Genomic DNA, 23,386 nt, shown 5'->3' on the forward strand with positions numbered 1-23,386 from the left:
TCAAGAAGTTGACGCCTCTTGTTTTTAGAAAGGTTTTAGAATGTATAAAAGCCAACTTGGGGTGCGATAAGGTATTGTAGTGCTTCACTTCAAGCTCCAACCATGAAGGTGGTAAGTAGCTGATAATTTCCCATATCGTTCTTGTGTGTATTAGTGTTAGTAACGCTTTGCTATTCAGAGCTGTTCATTTAAAATTTGTTGTTGATCACAGTCGATTTGTTTTAACATTAAACTCAGCAGGTAGCATGAAATATATTATCATTATGTAAATTGTAGAAATGACATATGCTAAAGGTTCTTTAGTCGTTTAAGTTTCTGAATATATTGAATTTGAAATATTTTTAATGCTTTGTAAATTATTAAATTTTCTATATAATTCTAATGCTTTCTATATAATAAATATAAATAAATATTTTCTGTATAATTCTCATTGAAATCGGAAATTTTAGTTTTGAGCGTTTCTCGTTATATACGAGTCGTTAAACGCGTCTTATTCATCTGTCTTTAGTTTTAACTCATTAACTAGTTCATTTAGAGTTATTCTAACAGGGCTATCTTTAGCTGGGTCTAATTTTTGATTTGTACTCGTAAGCTGTAAATCAAAACCAAACGAGTGGGAGCATCAAGATACCCAGAACAAATAAAACAACAGCAATGGTAAATAACACAACTTATTCATTCTCTTAAACATCTTGACGAATTTCAGTAAACTTTGATATGATTTCTTTACTGAAATTTATCTACCAAATTCAAATATGGTACATACTGCGTAATACGATCTCCTGATTTGCACATATTGTATTAAAACATATATATATTAATATTAGTAGAATTTTTCATTGTTGTACTTTTATTTCTATCGGTATAATTATGGGGACAAAGGAAATACACACAGCATGAACTCCAAAGATTTATTTTGCAACTATAAGTGAGAGTTTTCGCCTTGAAATTCTTTAAACTGATTAGCGCGAGTATAAACGCAATGTATTAATCTACAAACAAGTACATTTTTCTGTTTTAAAACTAAGGATGGTCTCGTACTTGCCGGTCAAGTATCGGCAAGCACTTTTACTTTATTTTACTCTCGCAAAATAAAGGCACTTTCACAGCTATACAATTTAGAAAATGGACACAACATTGCAACAGTGCAATATTGTGTTCTAAAATTTGCCGTACTAAGAGAAAAAACATCAAAACATAAGCAGCGATATATCGGACAGTTCAATGAGATCACCATAACGTCATTATTTTTTATTTTCACAGGACAGATGGGGGCGGCCGATAGAAAACCAACTGCAAGAATATATAATAATAATAATAATAATAATAATAATAATAATAATAATAATAATAAAAACTTCGAACAATGGATGATCTTTGAACAATCCACGTAAATTTCTGAAACCATCAGCTTCTATGGTTTCAGAAATTCTAATTTTGCCAACAGTTTGTAAGTTCCACTAACTAGTTTATAAGGTGGTATAAAAATATCAATATTACTTTTGGCTTCGTACATTTTCTCAAATGCAAAAGGAAAGCACATTTATTCCCTTGTTTCAGTAGATTTTGAACAACGTACATTGCATGCACTGCGCACAATATGATTAAATCAGTTGTTTAGGATAATCGAACTTGAGAATAATTTACACTACTTTATTTAAAATTTATTACTTTATAGAATACATTACTTATTTTAAGATAGAATCTTATATATAAGATGCAATATAGCATATATTAATGCGATTCTGATCTTTAACAGCTCGCTCTCTTACTGCTGGTATGCACAGCCGTTGTACTGGCCAAAGAAGAGGAAACTCTTCAGGAAGCTGAAGCTCTCCAGGTTTATCACGGACAGCACCACAAGGGATACCAAGGGGAATTCGGAAAACACAATCTTGGTCACGGAGAATATGGTCACGGCCTATTCGGAGATCATGGCAAACATGCTGACCGTGGCTATGCTGCTCATGGACACCACGACCGCGGAGGTCATCACCACTTCGACAAACATGGCGAACAAGGAGCCCACTTCGGCAAGTACCGCAAGGCTGGAGCTTACGATCACAAGAAAGGAGCCGGATACGAAAAAGCCTATGCATATGACAAGAAACACGGTTTTCATCACGAATCCGACGATCATGGAGCTCATCATGCTCAACATGCCGTTCACCACAAGGGTGCTCACCATGATCTAGGCAAACACGCACACTATGGTCATGATCGTCACGGTCATCATGATAAATACGGTCATCATGGCTATGGACACAAAAGTCATGACCAAGGAGAATTTGGCAAATACGGTGGAAATCAAGGTTCCGTCTTCTTCCACGGTCAAGGCGGCCAGGGAGGTCAAGGAGGTGGTTATGGAGGCCAGGGAGGACAAGGTGGAGGCTATGGAGGACAGGGAGGTCAAGGAGGCTATGGAGGTAAAGGAGGATTTGGAGGAGGTCAAGGTGGCTATGGAGGTGGTCAGGGAGGTCAAGGAGGTCAAGGAGGCTATGGAGGTAAAGGAGGATTTGGAGGAGGTCAAGGTGGCTATGGAGGTGGTCAGGGAGGTCAAGGAGGTCAAGGAGGCTATGGAGGTAAAGGAGGATTTGGAGGAGGTCAAGGTGGCTATGGAGGTGGTCAAGGAGGAGGATACGGAGGAGGTCAAGGAGGTTATGGAGGAGGTCAAGGTGGCTATGGAGGCGGTCAAGGAGGTTATGGAGGCAAAGGAGGATTTGGAGGAGGTCAGGGAGGACAAGGAGGTCAAGGACAGGGAGGTTATTATCATTAGGACTACCACTGAAAGGTACGATCAATTCTAATCGTAAAACTTAGTTTAAATGATATAAATTAATATTAATATAACATAAAGAAATTTTGGATTAGAGAGAGAGAGTTCGCAAGCGCGCGCACGCACGCACACACACACACACCATACGTACGCAGATTTAAACAGTTTTATTTTATTTTATTTTTGTTTTGGCTGCATTTGGTCATAATCAAAGTCGATGAGTCAATACTAATTTGTTTCCTTATACTCCTTTTCGCTAGCACCTCTGCAGTGCAGTCGTGAAGATGACACGGTATTTGCCCTTCATTTGAAAAGACGGTGTTCTAGAAGGGATTCTAATACGCGAAAAACCTTTACGAAGACTTTTCTACTGAAGATGAGTTAGCCTAGAGAAGAAACTCGTGTTTTCACTCCGCAAAATACAGGCACACCAAACCAAAAAAAAGAAATTATACACTATCCTCATAGCCTTAGTTGTTGTGGTCATAATTACGCGTAATCAATTCTTAATTAATTAGATGTATTACAATCTCCCACACCACTAAGATTTGCTAAGGTTCATCATTCTTCTGAAATATTTGGTAATGACTTAAAGCAAGATATTTCTTTTCATGACTGAGTATTGCTAGACTTGGATCAAGTTTACTAATTCTACAACAGTCACAACATCATCATCATCAGTCGGAAGTACATGAAGATGAAACTATTAGAAATAACACGAAAGTATCAACGTATAACATCTTTTAAAATGAAATTTAAAATTAATTTAAATATTAAAAAATACGAATTTTAATTATGTATTAAGATTATATTTTTAAAGTTTTTAATAAGTTATACATTAACATTAATTGTATAAAACATTGCCAAAATTTCTATTCAAAAGACTTCATGTCATGGCTTTATTTCAATAGTCGAATATCAGTACGAAACCTACATTACAATAATAAAACTTCACTACACCACTGGAAATTAATAGGTTATTTAAGAAAAAAATAGTAATCAAGAAATTCAAAGCATTTCTTCTGACAGTTATTGAATGCTTGGCAACCGCAAACTAGTCAAACATGTAAGGCGACGAGGTAGAAACTTGCCCTACGGTTATAAAGTCTGCGAAACAGTTCTTGAATTGCATTAAGAGAAAGTCACAATTATGCTGTTGAATTCAATGATGTGATAGCGTTTTCATACTGACTGAATCTCATCTCATCTTCCTATTCCCTCTTTCACCTTGCGGTGTCGAGGGTTTATTAATCATCGGACCTCAAACCGTTAAGTTCTCAAGGCCGGTTTACCTGCTTTGTGGGATGAAAAACCCTAGGATAAACTGGGGAAGAAACCCTACTGTCTACGCCCAAGACCGGCTAACTTGGCTATGGCTGAGGAAGATCCTTAAGCTCCTCACGTCACCGGCGGGAATCGAACCTAGGACACTCCTTTTCCCAGGCAAATGGTTGCGAAGCGCACAGCCACTAAACTAACCGCGCGGACACTCGGTGAATTAACAAGTATAATGTACTCTTCGCGGTAATGTAGTTTAAATGACATGAGCGGGCAAGCATCCTCGTCCAAGCACTGCGTCCACTTTCAAATAACAAGTCCGTTGGGAACTCTCAATCTACTCATTACTCTTCAGTAAGAGACTGACCCTTATACAATTTTGCATATAAGCGTTTACCACTGACAAGCATCCTCGAAGTTACTTTGAACTTCAGACTAATCTAGGAATTTGATGTTGCAATTCCTTATAGAGAATAGAACTCCTTTAACTTTTGCGTTATAGAAACTAAAAGTTGACTAACATCATAAAGTGAATACGAGTTAACTGAATTCTACTTTTACCAGAAACTATGGTCCAGTGAGGTCACATTATTACCTGAAGCAGATAGTTTATGCTGCAAAACTACAGCGTATTGCTTCAGGTAATAATACAATCTCGATGACAAGACTAGTAAATAAGTGTACTACCGCTGCACTGATTTAGCTATTTCCTTATGATAATCTGCAAACTGCTAAAACATATAACAACTGACAAATATAAACAATTAAGTAAATCAACAGTTTTGTGTGGTTATTTACTCTACATAAAATGGATGATTTCGTATAATTCAGTTAATTAAAATTTACATTTTCTTATTTGTTAATAATCTTATTGTGTGTCTAATTTTATTATTTATTTTTTTCCTATTACAGATAACACATTTGCAAACGGCTATGACGGAACATCCTGACTTCGATTTCTCAGAATGCATTTCAAGTCTTCCGTGTTTAATGTAATTCTTCCTTCACTGTGAAACTGACTCTAAGTCAGTAACGGGTATATTTATTTATCATTTGTGTTCATTCATGAATGAAATAAAATTATGAACTTTCTATTTATCTCTTCTTTTATTTCAAAAGAGAGGGAGGGGTAGGATAAAAAGTATACTTACCATGAGGAATTATGATCATGATCAATTCATTACATGTTGCAGAAACTTAAAAATATTTGCTATTATTATTTTATAATACAACAGAACACATACACAAAACATGAAATTATCTGAGCGACTAAAAACTAAACAGTAATGCCAAACATTACACCATTAGAAGGATAACTTCAAAAAATTTTAATAGAGTCCCATTAATGTAGTGCTTATTTTATTTACTTTTATTCGGTTAAACCCCGAAATTACACACACACACACACACACACACACACACACACACACACACACACACACACACACACACACACACACACACACACACACACACACACACACACCATTTCAGAAATGTAAACAAATAATCAACTGAATAATCTGACAGAAGAACAGGTGTTATAATAGTTCAACCTATAAACTGCTCATCGGCCATGTTAGTGGGATAATTTATCTACTGCATCAACTTTGAAGGTCATGGATAATGGCGATTATCCCTCATACAAGAGAGTAGTTACTGATGAATCAGAACAATCCCTACCTGCAGTGTAGAGGTAGGGATTGTTCTGCGAGGACTAAAGTATTGCTATTTCAACATAACAGTATCCAATAAACAGATACTAAAGTCGAATAATCTAATTTAGGGAAATAAATTTAGCTTGGACATCTTATATTGAAAATATTTCATGCAAAAAAAGTAATAAACGCAATAAGTTTTTCTGAAAACCATAATTTCTCTATAGCCATGCAACATCAACATGTGATTGGTGATCTTAATTATTCCACATAACAATCAATTTTCTTTAGCCTTTCGCAATGTTTTGGCAAAGCCACTAATAACATAATTCTGAAATATAGCAATGACCTGCAGTTCAAACTAGACTTCCATTCAATGTTCGTTTTGTTATCTGAACAACATTGGACCAATAATGCAGTTTGACAAAAATGTTGAAATCTAGTTTTGTTTTTCTTCATCTGCAACTTTGATAAAAGTAAGAATGAAGATCCAGTTGTAATCTCTTACATTTTAAACGTTAAAATTATAACTAAAAACAAATTATTTTTAAAAATAAATTCTACCAAAAAATATAAAATATAACGATACAAACGAATTCCATTTATTGTGAAGTGGATAACAGAAATGAAATGGCTCCTCTGATTGAGAAAAATTATCTTTTTCTATCATAAATGAGACCAAATATGAACATAGTCATCATCAGCGGTCCTAATAGACACTTAATCCTCGACTTCCAAGTATCATCGGATTTCGTAATCATAATTCTTGGATAAGGTGGTTAGCCTTATGCCTATAACTATTTTCTGTATGTAAACTGCGTATGTCAAAATATGAACATATATATATAATTAATTTGCAAGTAATAGTTAACATGAGATAGATATTAAATAATTATGAATTACCAATTCCTAATACTTCGAAATTCTAGGAACTGTCTGAATAAACTGAGCTCAGTCTATAATTCAGATTTTTTTTTATTTTTTAAAATCAAACTTTGACGATAATACACAACCAAAGCGATCTTATTCAACCAAAAGGGACGAAAAATAAAATAAATAAAAGAAACTTATCTAAAAATACTCGAAATTAATAACAATATGAAAGGATGCAAAGAAGAAAAATAAAAGCCTAATATTAAAAAATGAAAACAGTGATGTGACTAGGTAAGTATTTCGGGCGTTATCCTCATAAATACGTCTACAACAATCTCATGCAACTCGCTTAATAATAAACTTACAAGATCAGTCATATAACTCTGATTGTAGTTATTACTGGAACCACAATATGAACCGAAAGGGAAGGAAAAACTGGATCGCTTAATTCCCCCCCCCCCGGGTTCATTTGACTACTGGAAAAAAAAAAAAAAACTTGTTCGGCTTTTGAAATATAGCATTCTGCAGCTTAATAAGATAAATGTAGAAATAATTTATTGCGGTATTACCCTACTCTGGATTTAGATTAAATCATTTCATGATGTGCACTTGACCTCTTGGCCTGCCATCTAAAATTTCAAGGCTGCTTTTTAATTCTGCCTTCCCGTTTAACATTCAACGTCCATCAGCCATTATAACAAGATAAGCGAATAACAAGCCATTTAATGTAATCCAAAATCCTTTTTGCCCCTATTAACATTACTTTGGCAACGAAAGTTTTGCCTTTCGCAAAGTTGGCCAGATCAGCATAAATTGTTCACCAGTTAACCTTAAGGTACACGCGTGACGCAAACCGGAAGATGCAATGCCCTGATTTTTGTAGAATTCAGTCCAACTCAGGCTATAGAAAGTTCGGCAATACAGGTCTTGACTTTCGGCCGACGCCCTTCGGACTGGAGCACTAAGGGGTGGGCGAGGTAGTGGCCTGAGTGGTGACACTGTTTTTCTTTCTTACTCCCCAACTATAAATACTCCCTGGTATACAGGATCACAATCGTATTATTCCTGTAATTAGTAGCTCCGACAGCCAACATGAAAGTGGTAAGTTTACACCATTCTCTCTTTCTCTCTAGTTCTAAGCAATATGCCAAATGAATTATTCTCTTAATTCTTTTAGATTCGTAATTCTTTTAGATAATTTTAGATTCAATTCCGCTAAATAGATAGCATTTATTAATGGTACTGTGTTCGTATACTTGTTAATGATTCGGTAGAAGACCTATCTGTATCCACTTTGGTGTTTAAATTCGAAATCTGTGGTAAATATATTTCAATTTTGGCTTAAACCAGAGAGTAACAGAGCCCTTGGTTAGATGAAATATAATGCTGCTTTCGTGATATTTCCTTTCAGTACTATAAATTATTATCTAACTATAAAAAAGTCTCTTTCTTTTACTCCTTATTTCCATCTCTCTATCCGTTTCATTAAGCGATATTAGTCACTATTCTAGTAAAGATTATTTTATGTTGTTAATGATACTTCATCAAAGAATAATGGAATTAGCATTTTGTACTTAACAATGTTATTTATATATTTAACATATATCGTTACCGAATAACTGAGTGGTAGGCCTTGTAAAAATCAGAAGAAATCTTTTCCTATTCATTATTGTTAGTCAAATATCCCTAATAGAAATTGAACGCTAGATCCTATAGTGTTCAAATAACGACATATATTTACCGACCAAAGTTGTTATTTATTTATTTATGTGACTTCCACTGTCGACAGATTGTAAACCTATAGTGCATTAGTACTATGATGGGCTAAGATTTCTAGTTTTATATATATTTATTTATTTGCAGTTATTCAGTTATTTTTTTAACGGAAACCGTAATCTAGAGACCAAACGCGAATTTTTTCAGATCTCTTCAGCTTTCTAATAAGCATCGTGTGGTATCACATCAGGCAATGAAAATCATTGCCCACCTGAATACCCCAACATCCATACCTACGGTGAATTTGAACCACCATCCTGCTAGTTATTCTGCCAACCAGCCCGGCAAATTTATGTCCGTATTTAATTCCTGTGCCAACATCCACTAATTTAGCATATATATTTACTTTAAAGTAAGTCATAGGACGATCACCTCCGGTTTAGCGCATCCATTTTCAACTTCTAACCATTCTATAGACTGGGAAATAGTTCTATGCCCTACATAGACGATGATTTCAGACATCGATTATTCAAAGAAGCAACAATAGTCCTACGAACCGGCAGCAACCTAAACAGAAATCAAGGTGCCATATTGAATGAGACTAGGAAAAATTTAATGAATTCACTCAGTTTGACGGAACTACAGTACGCCAACAATCACATAACGCGTGCTCATGCAACGCGTGTTCAGGACACGGACTAAAGACTCGTAATACATGCTGACATTGTCACGCGAACGTATCAACTTAGCTACCTTATAGTTACTAACGGTTTTGTATTCTTTATACTTTGTGCATTTATTTATCATTTTTTTTTGTGTGTTTACCGTTCAAGCCTTGAGAAAACTAGACAGTTGCTAGCGAAACTGGTAGGCGTTATTATATGAACATATATAGTAATTTAAAAAAAACCTATGGTCACATAAACAATAATAAGTCTTATAAGTCATAGTTTATTTTGTAATTTACTTATTTATTCGAAATAATTCCCCTCAAAGTTGGAAGACGTTGTGATCATCTATAAACTGAAAACGTTTTGCTGATCCAGCGTAACTTTATACTATCTCGCGATTATGTTATGATTCCACATCTCGGCGGCCTCATTATCAACATATGCTGTTGTCCATTGCAAGTAGGAAATCGAAGGCAAAGAAAGCGCATTTAGGTCGTGATTCTCAAGAACTATTCAATCACTGAATATTAAAAATGCCCCACCTAGTCATGTTAAAAATCTGTAAATATCAATACCACGAGTGGATGCGCCAAAAAATCGGATTTAATGTCAGTTCTCCCCCGTTAGACGAAAAGGACAGCATTACATTATAGATGAAAATTCTTTTATTTATTTATTTTTTATTTTTTATTTTTTGGCATACCCGTAAATCCGGTAAGTAAATTCGTAAATCGGGTAAGTATTTAACAGACACCATTCCATAATACGATTTAAACCTAGGTCTATCAGTGAAGCAAAATTGATAAAATTGTAAAGCAATAGCCTGACTCAATGTATTAGCTCGGTTACTGCAAAAAGAGATCTGTTGTTTAATACATATGATAAAAATAAGATTAGATTTCCTACCCCATATATTATAATCGCATACGACGTTCTTCCTATTTTACAGCTTGGTTTAGTCCTCGTAATTTTGGCCGCCTCTGTCTGGGCAGAGGAGGAGCAGAAGGAAGAAACCCTCGAAGTAGCTGAATCTGCCCTTGTCCACAGCAGTCATGGCCAAGGATACGGAGCTCATGGACAACACAACCGTGGTTACGGCGCTTACGGCCACGGAGCCTATGGAGACCACGGACGCTATGGTGATCGTGCTTACGGTGCTCAGGGATACCATAATCTAGGAGGTCATCGCAGCCACGACGCTTACGGAGCCCACGGAGGACACTATGGCAAATACCGCAACGTTGGCGCCTATGCCCGCGACCAAGGAGCAGGTTACGAGAAGGCTTACGCCTACGACAAGAAGGCCGGTCACCACCACATTGCTGCCGATCACGGAGGCCGTTACGGCAAGTACGGAGTTAGCGACAGATCTGCTCATCACAACCTTGGTGCTTATGGTCGCTATGGTCACGATCGTCACGGAGCCCATGATCGTTACGGAGGCCACGGCTATGGACGTCATGGATATGACAACGCTGCATATGGTCGTCATGGAGGATCTCAGGGATCTGTCTACTTCCAGGGCCCTGGATATGGCTACCATCATTAAGTGTGATCTAATCTAGGTAAGTAATACTCACGTAGAAGATTGCATTGAGATTGAAAAACTCTATTCCAAGATGCTTTTCTGTAAGCTGCTCTATCATTATCTAACATCGTAAACTAATTTTAGATCACACTCAGTTCAATGGCGAATTGTCTTTTCATACATTCTTGGATAATCAATGATTCGAAAAATACTTCAATTTGCAAAAACACACTACGCTTTACTATGTTTTGAATGCTGTGTCGACTTCTTTTCTTTCTGCGACCCTCGAAACGACTTGAAAATTTAATGGTAATCGCAATTATTATTATTTATTTATTTTTGAATGCCTTCCTGCTTTCAGATGCATATATTTACTTATTATGTGCAAACTTTCTAGCAAAGAATCGAAAGGAAACATTTCAGCTCTCTCTCTCTCTCTCTCTAACACACACACACACACACACACACACACACACACACACACACACACACACACACACACACACACACAAATTTAATCATGTTAAGAATATTGAATAACCTACCGTGTAGTTGATTAGATGTCTGCACGTTCGTAGCATGGCACGCGCACATCAATCATATCTCATCCAATGCCTGTCACTTGTTTAATGACTCATGGAGAATGAAGAAAGCATTGCCACAGTGCCTTTCAACCTCAGCTTTAATCTCATCCTGTGATAAACAACACGTAACAAAGCGTTTCTCTTTCTGTGTGCGAGCGTGTTCCCTTTCTCTTATGGACTGTTATTTCGCTGTCATCATTTCTTACGCTATTCATTTTTTTGGATACTGAATTACTTTCGTTGAAAACATTAAAACGGGGGGGGGGGATTCTAGTATGGAACGGTTTCTTTCACTTTTTTTCTTTATTTGCTTTCGTATGACACACTATTGTGGAGAACAGAGGAGTCTTCGTCGCCTTTGTTGGATTGTTTTAAAAACAGAACAACAGGGTAAATGTATTATTTGTCTGAACTAGGAACAGCAAATCTTTCAGACTTTTGTTTACTGCTGTTCATATTTTTGGTGCTTCTCAGAATATCTGGTGTACGCGTTCATTTTTTGACAACGGCACTATCTTACCTAGTTCATAAACCAGTTTCGCGGATCAGATTGAATATATTTAGCAAAAGCAATAAAAATGTCACGGGAATGTAGCAAATCAGTCAATGCTAACACAGCGAAAGCGAGTTATTATCATTTCAATTCTACGCATCCCAGATGCTCCGAATGAAATGTTTTTCTATAAAAAGGATCTTAATTTGCAAAATCAACACAAAATTGCATCCTTAACGTATCTAATTATTACCAATTTTAATAGAATAATTCCTTTCAATTTCATTATTCATTTAATAAAAAAGTTGATTACCTATAATCAATCTCCTACTCTTTTTTGGTGTACAACAATATGCAAAAGTAGGAAAAGTTCCATGAAATTAATCAAGCTTTTCTGAAAATGATGAACCTCCATTTTCCTCACTCTGTCATTTTCTTAATGCGCACGTTGATCTACTTTTCAAATTGCTCTTTGAGCAATACATTTATGCATAGATTAAAAGTTAAAATCTGCTTATATTAGGTATATTAAAACAGGTTTAATCGATTACTCAGGCACTTGCCTAGAAATTAAGCTTTGTTATTTTTAATGAATTCCGATATTCCATTGTCGTTCCTGGAGCAAAAAGATAAATTGACACAAAATAAGAAGTTGTACAATAATGTTTTTTTAATTTCATTTCTAATGTGAAATCCACTCTGATCACATAACTGTTGATGCATAATCGTTTGGTTAACTTTCTACACTGACCAAACGATTATGTATCATCGTATTCATAAAGATAGAACTACGTCGGACAATTAATCTGAAAGTTAAATACGAAGATTTTTTTTGAAAGTATCATGCAACATTTCTAATTCAGATATCATAAATTACTCTGAAGGCTCATTGGCTACTTTATTCCTATCGTGCAGTGTCATCATAATAATTGCCACTGTAATAACATGTATACGACTAAACGATGACGCTATTAACGTTATAACATGAGTTGAATAATGCAAATAACAGTAAAATACTCTTTGCACTTAACATTTAAAATTATGCACTTTTTTTAACTTCTCTGTCTGGTGGGAGAATGGCTTGGAACTGGCATAATTGTAAGAGTGCGATAGGCAAACAAGCACACGGAATTCGCCAGTAGTTCCTTGATGATGTAAGCAAAGCTAAAAATACGCAAGCGCATATAATATTTGTAATATGCGGGGTCATTCTATTTACTTGCGATCATTTCGATAATTATCAAAATATTCAGTAGAAAAGAAAAATGAAATAGGTAAACCGTTAAGATCTTATTAAGATTAAAAAAAAAAAAAAACTGTTGATGGGATTATTATTGGCGAACCGGAGAAATATTAGCGTTATTACAATGCAAATTATTGTTTCTGTATTAAGTTATTGAGTTTACAGTAGTTTTTTTTTTTTTCAATTTCTTAACCTGAAAATGGGTAACTATGGCTGCATTTGGAAACATGATTTAATAGCTGATTCCTATTTTTATTTACTGATAAGATGTCTATTTTGAAAGACTAGATTAGATTTCTTTAACTTGCATCTCTTCATTATTTTATTCTAATAAAATATTATTAGAATAATAAAATATTCTAATAAAATAAATACCACAAATTTATTCTAATAAATTTATGGTATTTATTTTTAATTTATTTCCTCGAATTGTCTTAATTTATTTCCTCGAAACGAAACATTAATAGGTCCATGTGTTCTATGGAATGAGAGAATGATGAATTTGATCGTGTACATATTGACAAAAGAAGTGAATGCGTCATTTTGTTTTTAAATAGACCCATAAAAATGTATCAAACGCTGAATTGAACAGGTTTATTTCAAGGGATAATGGTCTCACCTTCCCCTTCTTTAGAGTTCTTGGTTACGTTTTTGAAATACTGTTCGTGCAAAGTGTACTTAAAATGAACTTAAATGTGGTTATTTTATTGAAGTTCTAATAACATATCCAACTAGACATTCAGATAGCCCTGTCTCGCCTTTTACTGGATGCATAGAAAATGACTTAATAAATAAAATTCAGACATTTTACTGCATTCACTTTATGGTAATGATAAACAGGTTTTGCTAGCATTAAAATCAACAAACTGATTAAGATTCATCAAGCGTAAAAGTTTCTGTTCCATAAAATTTATCGAATACTTTACAGAACTAGTTGGCACTTTGCTACTTTACTTGACATTTATGAACTCACGATTCGGAATTCAGGCAATGATTAAAGAATTTCAAGCAGTCTCATAAAAATGAGAAAGATCTGATCAGACAATTTTAAAAAAGTGAAACTGCACAAATTAGATAATTATGTATCCGATATAGTTGCAAAGAGAGAGAGAGAGAGAGAGAGAGAGAGAGAGAGAGAAAAGAGAAAATCCGGTGTATATATCTAGTCCAGCGTTTATATAAATACCTTTAGTATACACTATTTTATCACGAATACATATGCATGTACCACTACGTAAGCTTTCCTATACCAGCTTTAGTTAGAGACGTTTTTATTTTACCAAACGTATTCAGTTAAAATTCTATTTATTGAATTTTCTGAAAGGTGGTCTTAGAAAAAAATTGTAGCCGCGCTGAAATCAACAACAGCAAAACACAATGAGAAAGCTTATCCTGTTCAAGTTCCATTTGGAAGTTGAAAGCTGAAAGGGACATTTGGCATGAAATTTTTATGTATATATTATTTTTTGAGTTTATGAATAGCCAGACGGTTATGATTTGTATTTATTAATTCTCTTGTTTAAACTTTAAGTTATATTATTTACTCCCTGAAGATCCTACGATTTACGAAACTTGTCGGGAACTATTATTTCAGTATTTTGTATAACTGAGTAATAAAAAAATGTGGTGTAATCACCGAAATATATCTTTTGAACCAATTAGCCACAGAAGTCTACTCCTGAAACTACATTTAATTATAATATAATTAAGTGTAGTTTATTAAGAAATATATTACTTTAAATGAAAAAAATTAATATATCACTTTAAATGAATTTATATTCTATGTGATAAATAACTGAATCCTAAAACTATGTTTTTTTCCCTTCCCCACAGAATCGATGATGTGACTACGCATAATTCTGACGACCGTCTTCAGATGCCAATTTCATATTTTCTTTCTCTTTCTCTTTCTTTAACCCACACAGCTCCCCTCTGTTAATTCTTTCCTTGTGTCAAAATTTATTTATTTTCTATTGTAATTTATTTCGAATAAACAAAATATTTCATAGTACGTCTTGTCTCTGAGAGTGATCTTATTCATCAGGAATAAATAGACAAATAAGGAGAACCAATACACGAAAAATCTTTCTTGGATGGAAATCAATAAGCAACGTTGTATTCAAAACGTATTTCACGAAGTTTCATTAACTTCAAACACGATACATTTTATAACTCTGTTTTTAACACTTTGCATTTTCTTTATGCTTGTGAATAATTTTTGAGAGTTTTAGAAATGCAGCATAGGATGTTTCTTTCGCAAAGTACCATTCGTTTCATTTCTTAAATGGCATAATAAAAAAGAAATAAATAATAGCTCCATTCAACTCACATAAGACAAAACATAAAATAGAAGTGTCCTACTCCGATCCTCAATTCTGAAAAAAAAAAAAAAAAGCCTTGTAGACTCAATAATAAGGCTTTACTGATAACCTCAGCAGTGAATAGCATTCACGGTTATCTCAAGCTATGTATTATATAATAATAATAACAGTGAAAATAGAAAATATAGTAGTATTATTAACATAATAATCTGACCTGATGCTTCATTACAATAAACAAACTAAAGTAATAATGATCAAAATAGTTCCACGCTTTCAGATGTGATTTCGATCTTGGAGGTTCGATACGATATTGTTTGTATCATTTTGCAAGCTTGGGTGTTTTCAAGAAGTAAAAGAAAATAATACTTCCTTAGGAAATAATTTGGAAAACAGTAGTCGAAGCTGTTCCTTTCTGGGCTGCTCTCATTTGTAAAGTTCTATTTGTGTGAAGTACTTCTACTTCATCATTCAACAGAACTTTGCTAATTAATATTTGGGACATATTACAGATATTCCTGAGAAAGAACGTTGTGGTTTCCCCATAAGGAAACCTTAGTACTTTTCATAAGTGACTTGTTGGAGACTTTTACTATACACGTATTCTAGCCTTTTGCAATTAACAATACTATTTTTAGGAAAAGTGTCTGATTAAATTCATGTAACATAGGTAATAGACAATGCAAAAATTTAGTGCCACCATTTGTCAAGCTTCTAAAAAATTAAAAATTCAGACTCACTAAACATAAGAAATTCTGTGACTGAATGATATTTACTATTTCACAGGGGAAGAGTCAGATTAAACATAAAGACGATAAACGCGCGTGTGGTCCAACTGCTTTTTTACCCTGCTTAATTTGAAAAATTATCAGGGTGAAAAGACGCTTAAAGCCTGCTAATTGGGAGATGATCGTTCACAATCTCGTAGGAAATTTTTAAATAAAAATGCCAGACGAGAAGGAACTGTAGTGTTAAACTGGATACTAATACGAATGACATACTCCAACTGCATCATTCAAATATTGACAGCTTCCTTAAAAACAGATAGAGCAGGAGTTTTTTTCCCTGTGTTTTTGCCTTAGATCCCTTTCGAAAACTGAGAGGTCAGAACAACTAAATAAAAAAAAAAAGGTGTGTACAGCTAATAAACAAGTTTATCTAATGCAAGGATGTCAAGCACACCGCGAGATGATTGTGATTGATCTGTACTAATGTACTAGGACTTGTTACACAGGAGATGATCTATAACACAACAAAAGAAAATAAAAAAAGTAAATAAATTAGTAATATTAAAATAACCGTATTGTTTTTCATGAATATATTGCAACTATGTTTAGAGAGTGAAATTCATGAAATAAAATTCCATTTTTAGTGTTTTCCAGAAAAGTTATAGAAAAGTTGAAAATATAATTTCCGCAACACATTGACGTAAAACTATTAAGATTTTCGTATATCCTAAAATAGGGCTGTTCAACTTTAGGTAATCCGAGGGCCGCATTAAAAAAAAAAAAAGATTTATCCGAGGGCCGCATTCAGAATAATAAATACAATACATATATTATATACGTTGGAAGAAAACAGCGCAAGAACGCTTCTTTGACACATCTAATATTTGAAAAAACACGTGGATGTATAGTGATGTAAAAATACCAAATAAAATTAACATCATCGCGATTATCGATTAGTGATAGAATTAAAATATCTAATACGCATTCGATTCGAATTCTTATTTTATTTTTTCGCTCGTGAAAATCAAAACCAACAGGCGGGCCGCATCCGGCCTGTGGGCTGTGTTTTGGACAGCCCTGTCCTAAAATATTAAAAAGAATGTGCCAAGTATTAGTCTTAACTATTCAAAGTAATTACAACTGATAATAATTATAAAATTTATTTATATTATATTATATAAAATTATTACATAATATAATAATATTATTTGTTCTAATTTAAATAAAGTTAAAATAATTTTGTTTTTTGTAAGTTCCCCATCCATTTTAATATGAATAGAAGAAAGATGTCGCAAGTAGTTCTTTGAAAAATTGCCTGTTGCTTTGAATTTTTTTTCCCTAGTTGAATCATAACATACCAATACATATCATTTAAAAAAGTTAATTAAACAAAAGAGGTCCCTTAGACACAGCTGACCCAAACTGGATTCCACCATAGAAAATTGTTAGTTTCCTGCAGTGCTGATGTAACCTTCTTCCGGTCAGTTTGCTCGTTTATAGAGATGAAAAAACCTGATAAACTTTACCTCAGTAGAAGACCAAATCACTCACCTTCAGTTGAAAAGTCCTTATAAACAAGAAATTATAGGATATTAAAACGTATATGTCGAAGATAGAAAGTGAAAAAAAAATTACAAAATCGGAATTATCTGACCCATCAACGGGTAAAAAAAAAGTGTGGAATCAGATTACATCGTCTACATTTCTCTTCATCTTGTATCCCTGCTTCAATCGAGAGTTTAAAGAAGAGTTTATGTAACATAATGATACATCACTGCCGAGTGATGCATCATTATGTTGAGCACACTGCAGCAAATATATCTCTAGTTTTCAGATTTTGCAAATGAGCCTATCTTGGCGTGTTTTATCACGTTTGGGTGAACCAGAAATATGAGTTTTCGACTGCCTTCTCTTGCCATAGAACTTTAAAGGGAGGAAGTTCACATCCAAAAAGATTCCATACAAGATATTTCTTTGGAATCTTTCCAATTAGAAAGATTCCAAAAGAATACCCCAAATTAACCTAGTGAAATACATTCGACACCCAATGGATAAAATTGCGATCATTCTATAGAATGCATTCAATGCTTGAAAATTTCTTTCCACTCAAGAAGATAACACTGGTCAGCAAGGGTTTGTTCCTAAGATCAAACAAGTATATTTTAAGGCGTAGCATTTTAAAAGGGAACGTTTTTTTCTTTCAGTACAGCAGAGATCTTTGTTACAAGTATTTCAAAAAATAATATGGGCTAAGTATCGTAAAATATTATAAAAAAAAACCTCTCAGTCAGAAAGATAGCATTTTTAAATGAATATAAACAATCAAACTGAAACTTGCCTATGCATATGTCAATAGTCTACAAGCACCGAAAAGGCATATGACATCACATTAGTGCGTGGATATAACTTGCGGAGGAAATATTCAAAACTTCGAAGCGAATAGAAATGAATATTAAATAGTTATTACGTACTATTTCCAAATTAATAGTTATTACGTATTTTTTACCCCATTAATAAAAGTTATTACGTATTTTTTAACCCATTAATAAAAGTTATTACGTATTATTTGCTAAGAAGCAATAATAACGGAACAATTTAAAACCAAATTTCATTTATTTCCGGATATTCTTTTTTTTCCCCGTCTGTTGAACAAACTTAACGATTTCAATGATATTTTACATTCGCCGTTATCAAAATCTGAATTAACAATACATTGGACAACTTAGAAGTTAATCTGTCTATTCATATTATGTCTGTTCTAGTGGAATTTGGATAAAATTATTATTTCGTATTTTCGGTAGCTCCCTCTACTAAATTTTATCCACTTCAACTTCGATGTACATTGAAAAAAATCAAGTATAAATCCTTATTAAAATTCATTCCTTTAAATATGATTTTAGGCAGTATAGGAATTAGACCTCCCGCTTTATATAAGAGTTTAAATAAGCATTTCCTCATATCACGTTAAATGTCCTTTAACTCGGGTTAATGCTGTTTTGTTTTTGTTTTTTAATATATTAATGTACTAAATAATGAAATTATTTAGTATATTTATTAGTGCTGTGAAAAAAGTAAATGAAAATAAAGCGAATCAATGTTGACTGCTTTTAATGAGAAGAAGCGACCTACTTTCATTTCCCAGGTGGCCATATATATCCAGTAAAACGGCCTTGCCCTTTCTCTGTGTAATCAGTAAAACTAACGGTGCGAGACGTCCTTTCTCTACCTCGTATCTAGCAGTTTATGCTGTCACAAAACGCGCATGCTTGATTAGCCTTTTATTTTGCTCTTTGATTCCTCAAGGACTCACTTTAGTGAGTACGGGCATAGCAAACCCGTGTACCTGATGCTGGACCATGCCTTACTTCATGTAATATATATCTGTTATATTATTCTGTAGACTGGTCCCTCCTCTTCTTTCTTTGCTTCTTTCTCCTCTCCTTGCTTCTTTCTCCTCTCCTTGCTCCTTCCCCCTGATGCTATTAGAGTATTCGAGGGCTAGGGGTGAGTCTTTACTATCTTGATAAGTCATTTCGTCTTATGCAGCCACCGAAGGAGGCAAGCTAGCCTCAATAGGTGCCGGTCCCAAGCCCGGATAAATGCGAGGGTTGATGTCAGGAAGGGCATCCGGTCGGAAAACTTCAGTGCCAACTCAAACTATGATTATGAGTCGAAGAGAAAATGATATAAGGGCTAGGGCGTACCCCTTAAGCGACGCGCAGCCACATCGCCCTACAGCTGTGAGAAGTGGACGAGGGCTACCGCATCAAGGGCGGGTGCGGTTAAAGAAGCGAGCCCAGCAGGTGGACAGGATGTTGCGAGTGGGAACACTGAATGTTGGAAGCATGACTGTAAGGGGAAGAGAGGTGGCAGACATGATGAGGAAGAGGAAGTTGGACATTTTATGTGTGCAGGAGACAAGGTGGAAAGGGGGAAAGGCAAAGGAACTGGGAGATGGATATAAATTGTTCTACTCTGGAGCGAATAACGAGGGAAGAAATGGTGTAAGAATTGTGGCGTGTGGCAGAATGAAAGGTGAAGTACTAGACGTGGGTAGAAGGAACGACAGGATCATGCGAATGAAATTGGGTCTTGGAGAAGAGCGGGTGGTCGTATTATGTGTATATGCCCCGCAAGTTGGTTGTACAGCAGAGGAAAAAGATGAGTTCTGGAACATGTTAGATGAAGAAATGAGGGAATTGGAAGAAAATGAGATGGTGATTGTCGGAGGAGACTTGAACGGGCACATAGGAAGACAGAATAGAGACTGAAAAAGGGTGCATGGTGGCCACGGAGTGGGAATGATGAACCAGGAAGGAGAGAGGGTTGTGGACTTTGCAGTAGCGTTTGATTTGGCAATTGTGAACTCGTTTTTCTTCAAGAGGGAAGAACATTTGATAACATTTAGAAGTGGTAACAACAGCTCACAAATTGACTACATTTTGACAAGAAGAAAACATCTTAAGGTTGTGACAAATTGTAAAGTAATTCCAACAGATCAAGTAGCACAACAACACCGACTGCTGTGCGCAGACTTTAAAATAAGATCGAAGATAAGAACTTCTGGTTGCCATGGGATGAAGACAATTAAGTGGTTTCGCTTAAAAGAGGAGAGTGTGAGGAATCGTTTTAGGGAGAGAGTGTTAGAGAGGATTTCGGATGGACTGGAAAGTGTACAAGATTGGTGGAAACATAATTCAAAAGTAATCCTGAGCTGTGCAATCGAGGTGCTTGGTGAGACATCTGGAAAGATTAGAGAGCAGAAGGAGGGTTGGTGGTGGAATAATGATGTACAAGTGGCAGTGACAGCTAAGAGGAAGGCAAAGCAGAAGTGGGATGAGTCAGGAGTGGAAGAGGACAGAGAGGTGTACAAAGAGAGAAAGCAAGAAGCCAAGAGAGTTGTGGCACAGGCGAAGGCCATGGCATATCAAGATCTATATGATCAATTAGAAACAAAGGAAGGAGACAGAGGAGAATTTACCAACTAGCGAAATGTAGAAATAAATCTCTACTCCTCTGTGAGTCCTTGCATTTTCCTTGAATGAGGAAAATGCAAGGACTCACAGAGGAGATGGGCAGCCTTCTGAGGGGATGGTGCAGAACATCAGTAGAATGGAAGTGACGGAGGCCATGAAGAGGATGAGGAATGGAAAAGCAGTGGGCCCCGACAGAATTCCAGTGGAGGCATGGAAGGCATTGGGGGAAGAGGGAATTGACCTGCTGTGGGACCTGTTCATGAAAGTTTGCCAACAGGAAAATATACCCGAGGAATGGAGGGAGAGTACTCTTGTTCCCATCTACAAGGGTAAAGGGGATGCACAAGACTGTAAAAATTACAGAGGAATAAAGTTGATGTCCCACACAATGAAGATCCTAGAAAGGGTTCTTGATGGTAGATTGAGGGAGGAGGTGGAGATTGCAAAGGAACAATTTGGCTTCATGCCTGGTAGATCAACAACAGATGCTATCTTTGGGTTACGACAGATGATGGAAAAATATCGAGAGAAACAAAGGGAGCTACATCAGGTATTTATTGATCTGGAGAAAGCATACGATAGAGTGCCAAGGCAAGAAGTCTGGAGGTGTCTGAGGGAGAAGAAGGTGCCGGAGAAATATGTCAGGTTGGTGCGGGAAATGTACAGAAATGTGAAGACAAGTGTTCGGACCTGTTTGGGACAGACAGAAAGTTTTCAAGTAACAGTTGGCTTGCATCAAGGGTCAGCATTAAGTCCATTTCTGTTTAATATTGTGATGGAGGTGGTAACAGAGGAGGTGAGAGAAGATGCACCTTGGACAATGTTGTATGCAGATGACATCTTGCTGTGTGTAGATTCAAGAGAAGAAGCGGCAACTAAAATGGAAAGATGGACAAAAGTACTGGAAGAGAGAGGTATGAGACTGAGCCGAAGTAAGACAGAGTATATGTGTTGTGCAGTGGGCGGTGGCCAGGAGACAGATCTGGAGCTGGAAAGAAATGTCATCAGGAAGGTGAGAGACTTTAGATACTTAGGTTCAACAGTGGAAGAAGATGGAGGAGCTGAAAAGGAAGTGGGATGCAGGATACAAGCGGGTTGGAGGAACTGGAGGGAGATGGCTGGAGTGTTATGCGATAAGAGGGTGCCGATCAATCTGAAAGGTAAAATTTATAGGACAGTAGTGAGGCCAGCTATGACATATGCTATAGAAACTGTGGCCCTGAGGAAAAATAACATCAGCAGGATGGAAGTAGCAGAGATGAGAATGCTTAGGTGGATGTGCGGTGTGACCAGAAAGGATCATCTGAGAAATGACTATGTCAGGAGAACAGTGAAAGTTACGAACTTAGGAGCGAAAATACAGGAGGCAAGGTTGAGATGGTTTGGTCATGTGATGAGGAGGGAGGACGAATATGTGGGAAGAAGGGTCATGCAGATGGATGTGCAAGGAAGGCGGAAGCGTGGGCGGCCAAAGAAGAGATGGAAGGAGCTGGTAGAAGAGGACTTGAAGATGAAGAACTTGGATGTGGTGACAGCCCAAGACAGGAAGGTGTGGAGGAGACTCATAACAAACAGTGACCCCACTTAAGTGGGAGAAGCTGTAGAAGAAGAAGAAGAAGAAGAAGAAGAAGATACACAACTTTCAAGGCCATTCAGCAGCTGTCTATACTTGTCTATTTCAATATTGTAGACTTTTAATAGTAATCTGAACTAGCAATTTGAAATGTTAAAAAAGTCAGTTTAGTCGTAATCAGGGGCGGCTCGTGGCATGAAATCGTGGGGGTGCTGCAACTTTCGAAATATACATAGACTTTGTCTATGTATATTTCGAAAGTTGACCGTATATACGTGTTGCAGACAGTATATACTGTTTGCCCCTGGTTGCAAACAGTATATACGTGTTTGGATAAAATATCAAAATTATGGTAAAAATTTAAAAAAAATTAAACATGAAAAAATATTGTTTACTATCGATAAAATTATACAGTTTGGTATAATTCAAAATTACTTAAAAATAAAATCCATTCCTTTAATTGTAATTAAAGGAATTTACAATTTTTCGCCATTACAATTAAATCCTTTAATTGTAATGTCCAAATATCTAAAGAGACGGAGTAAACACGATAAGCACTACGAACACTCTACTACTGGCGCAAACTGCATATAAACAACAGTGGAACTGCGCGACGGACAGTGCCGCATTACGCTAATAGCTCGTATCTCACTATGACGTGCATATGCTTGCGCGCGTAACAATATGACACTGTGGTAAAGACAGTGCTGCTAGCGTCCTTCGCCCTCCTAAGTGCTACAAGATGGATTTTTATTATTCTTTATACAAAATAAGAGAATTGTATAGGATTATTGATGATAAAATTAAATATTACAAGCAAATATAAATAAATTAATAAATATATTTATATAACGAGAAAAATTGGGGATGCTGCATTTCCGCAGTGCCTATGCAAGAGCCGCCCCTAGTCGCAATGGTCTTCTCTTTCTTTGCAAAGACGTCTTATACGTTAGGATTGAAACAGCTCCTAT

Source organism: Typopeltis vanoorti, chromosome 5 (assembly GCF_054136105.1).
Source record: "Typopeltis vanoorti isolate ZY-2024b chromosome 5, IOZ_Tvanoo_1.0, whole genome shotgun sequence".
Taxonomy (NCBI): domain Eukaryota; kingdom Metazoa; phylum Arthropoda; class Arachnida; order Uropygi; family Thelyphonidae; genus Typopeltis; species Typopeltis vanoorti.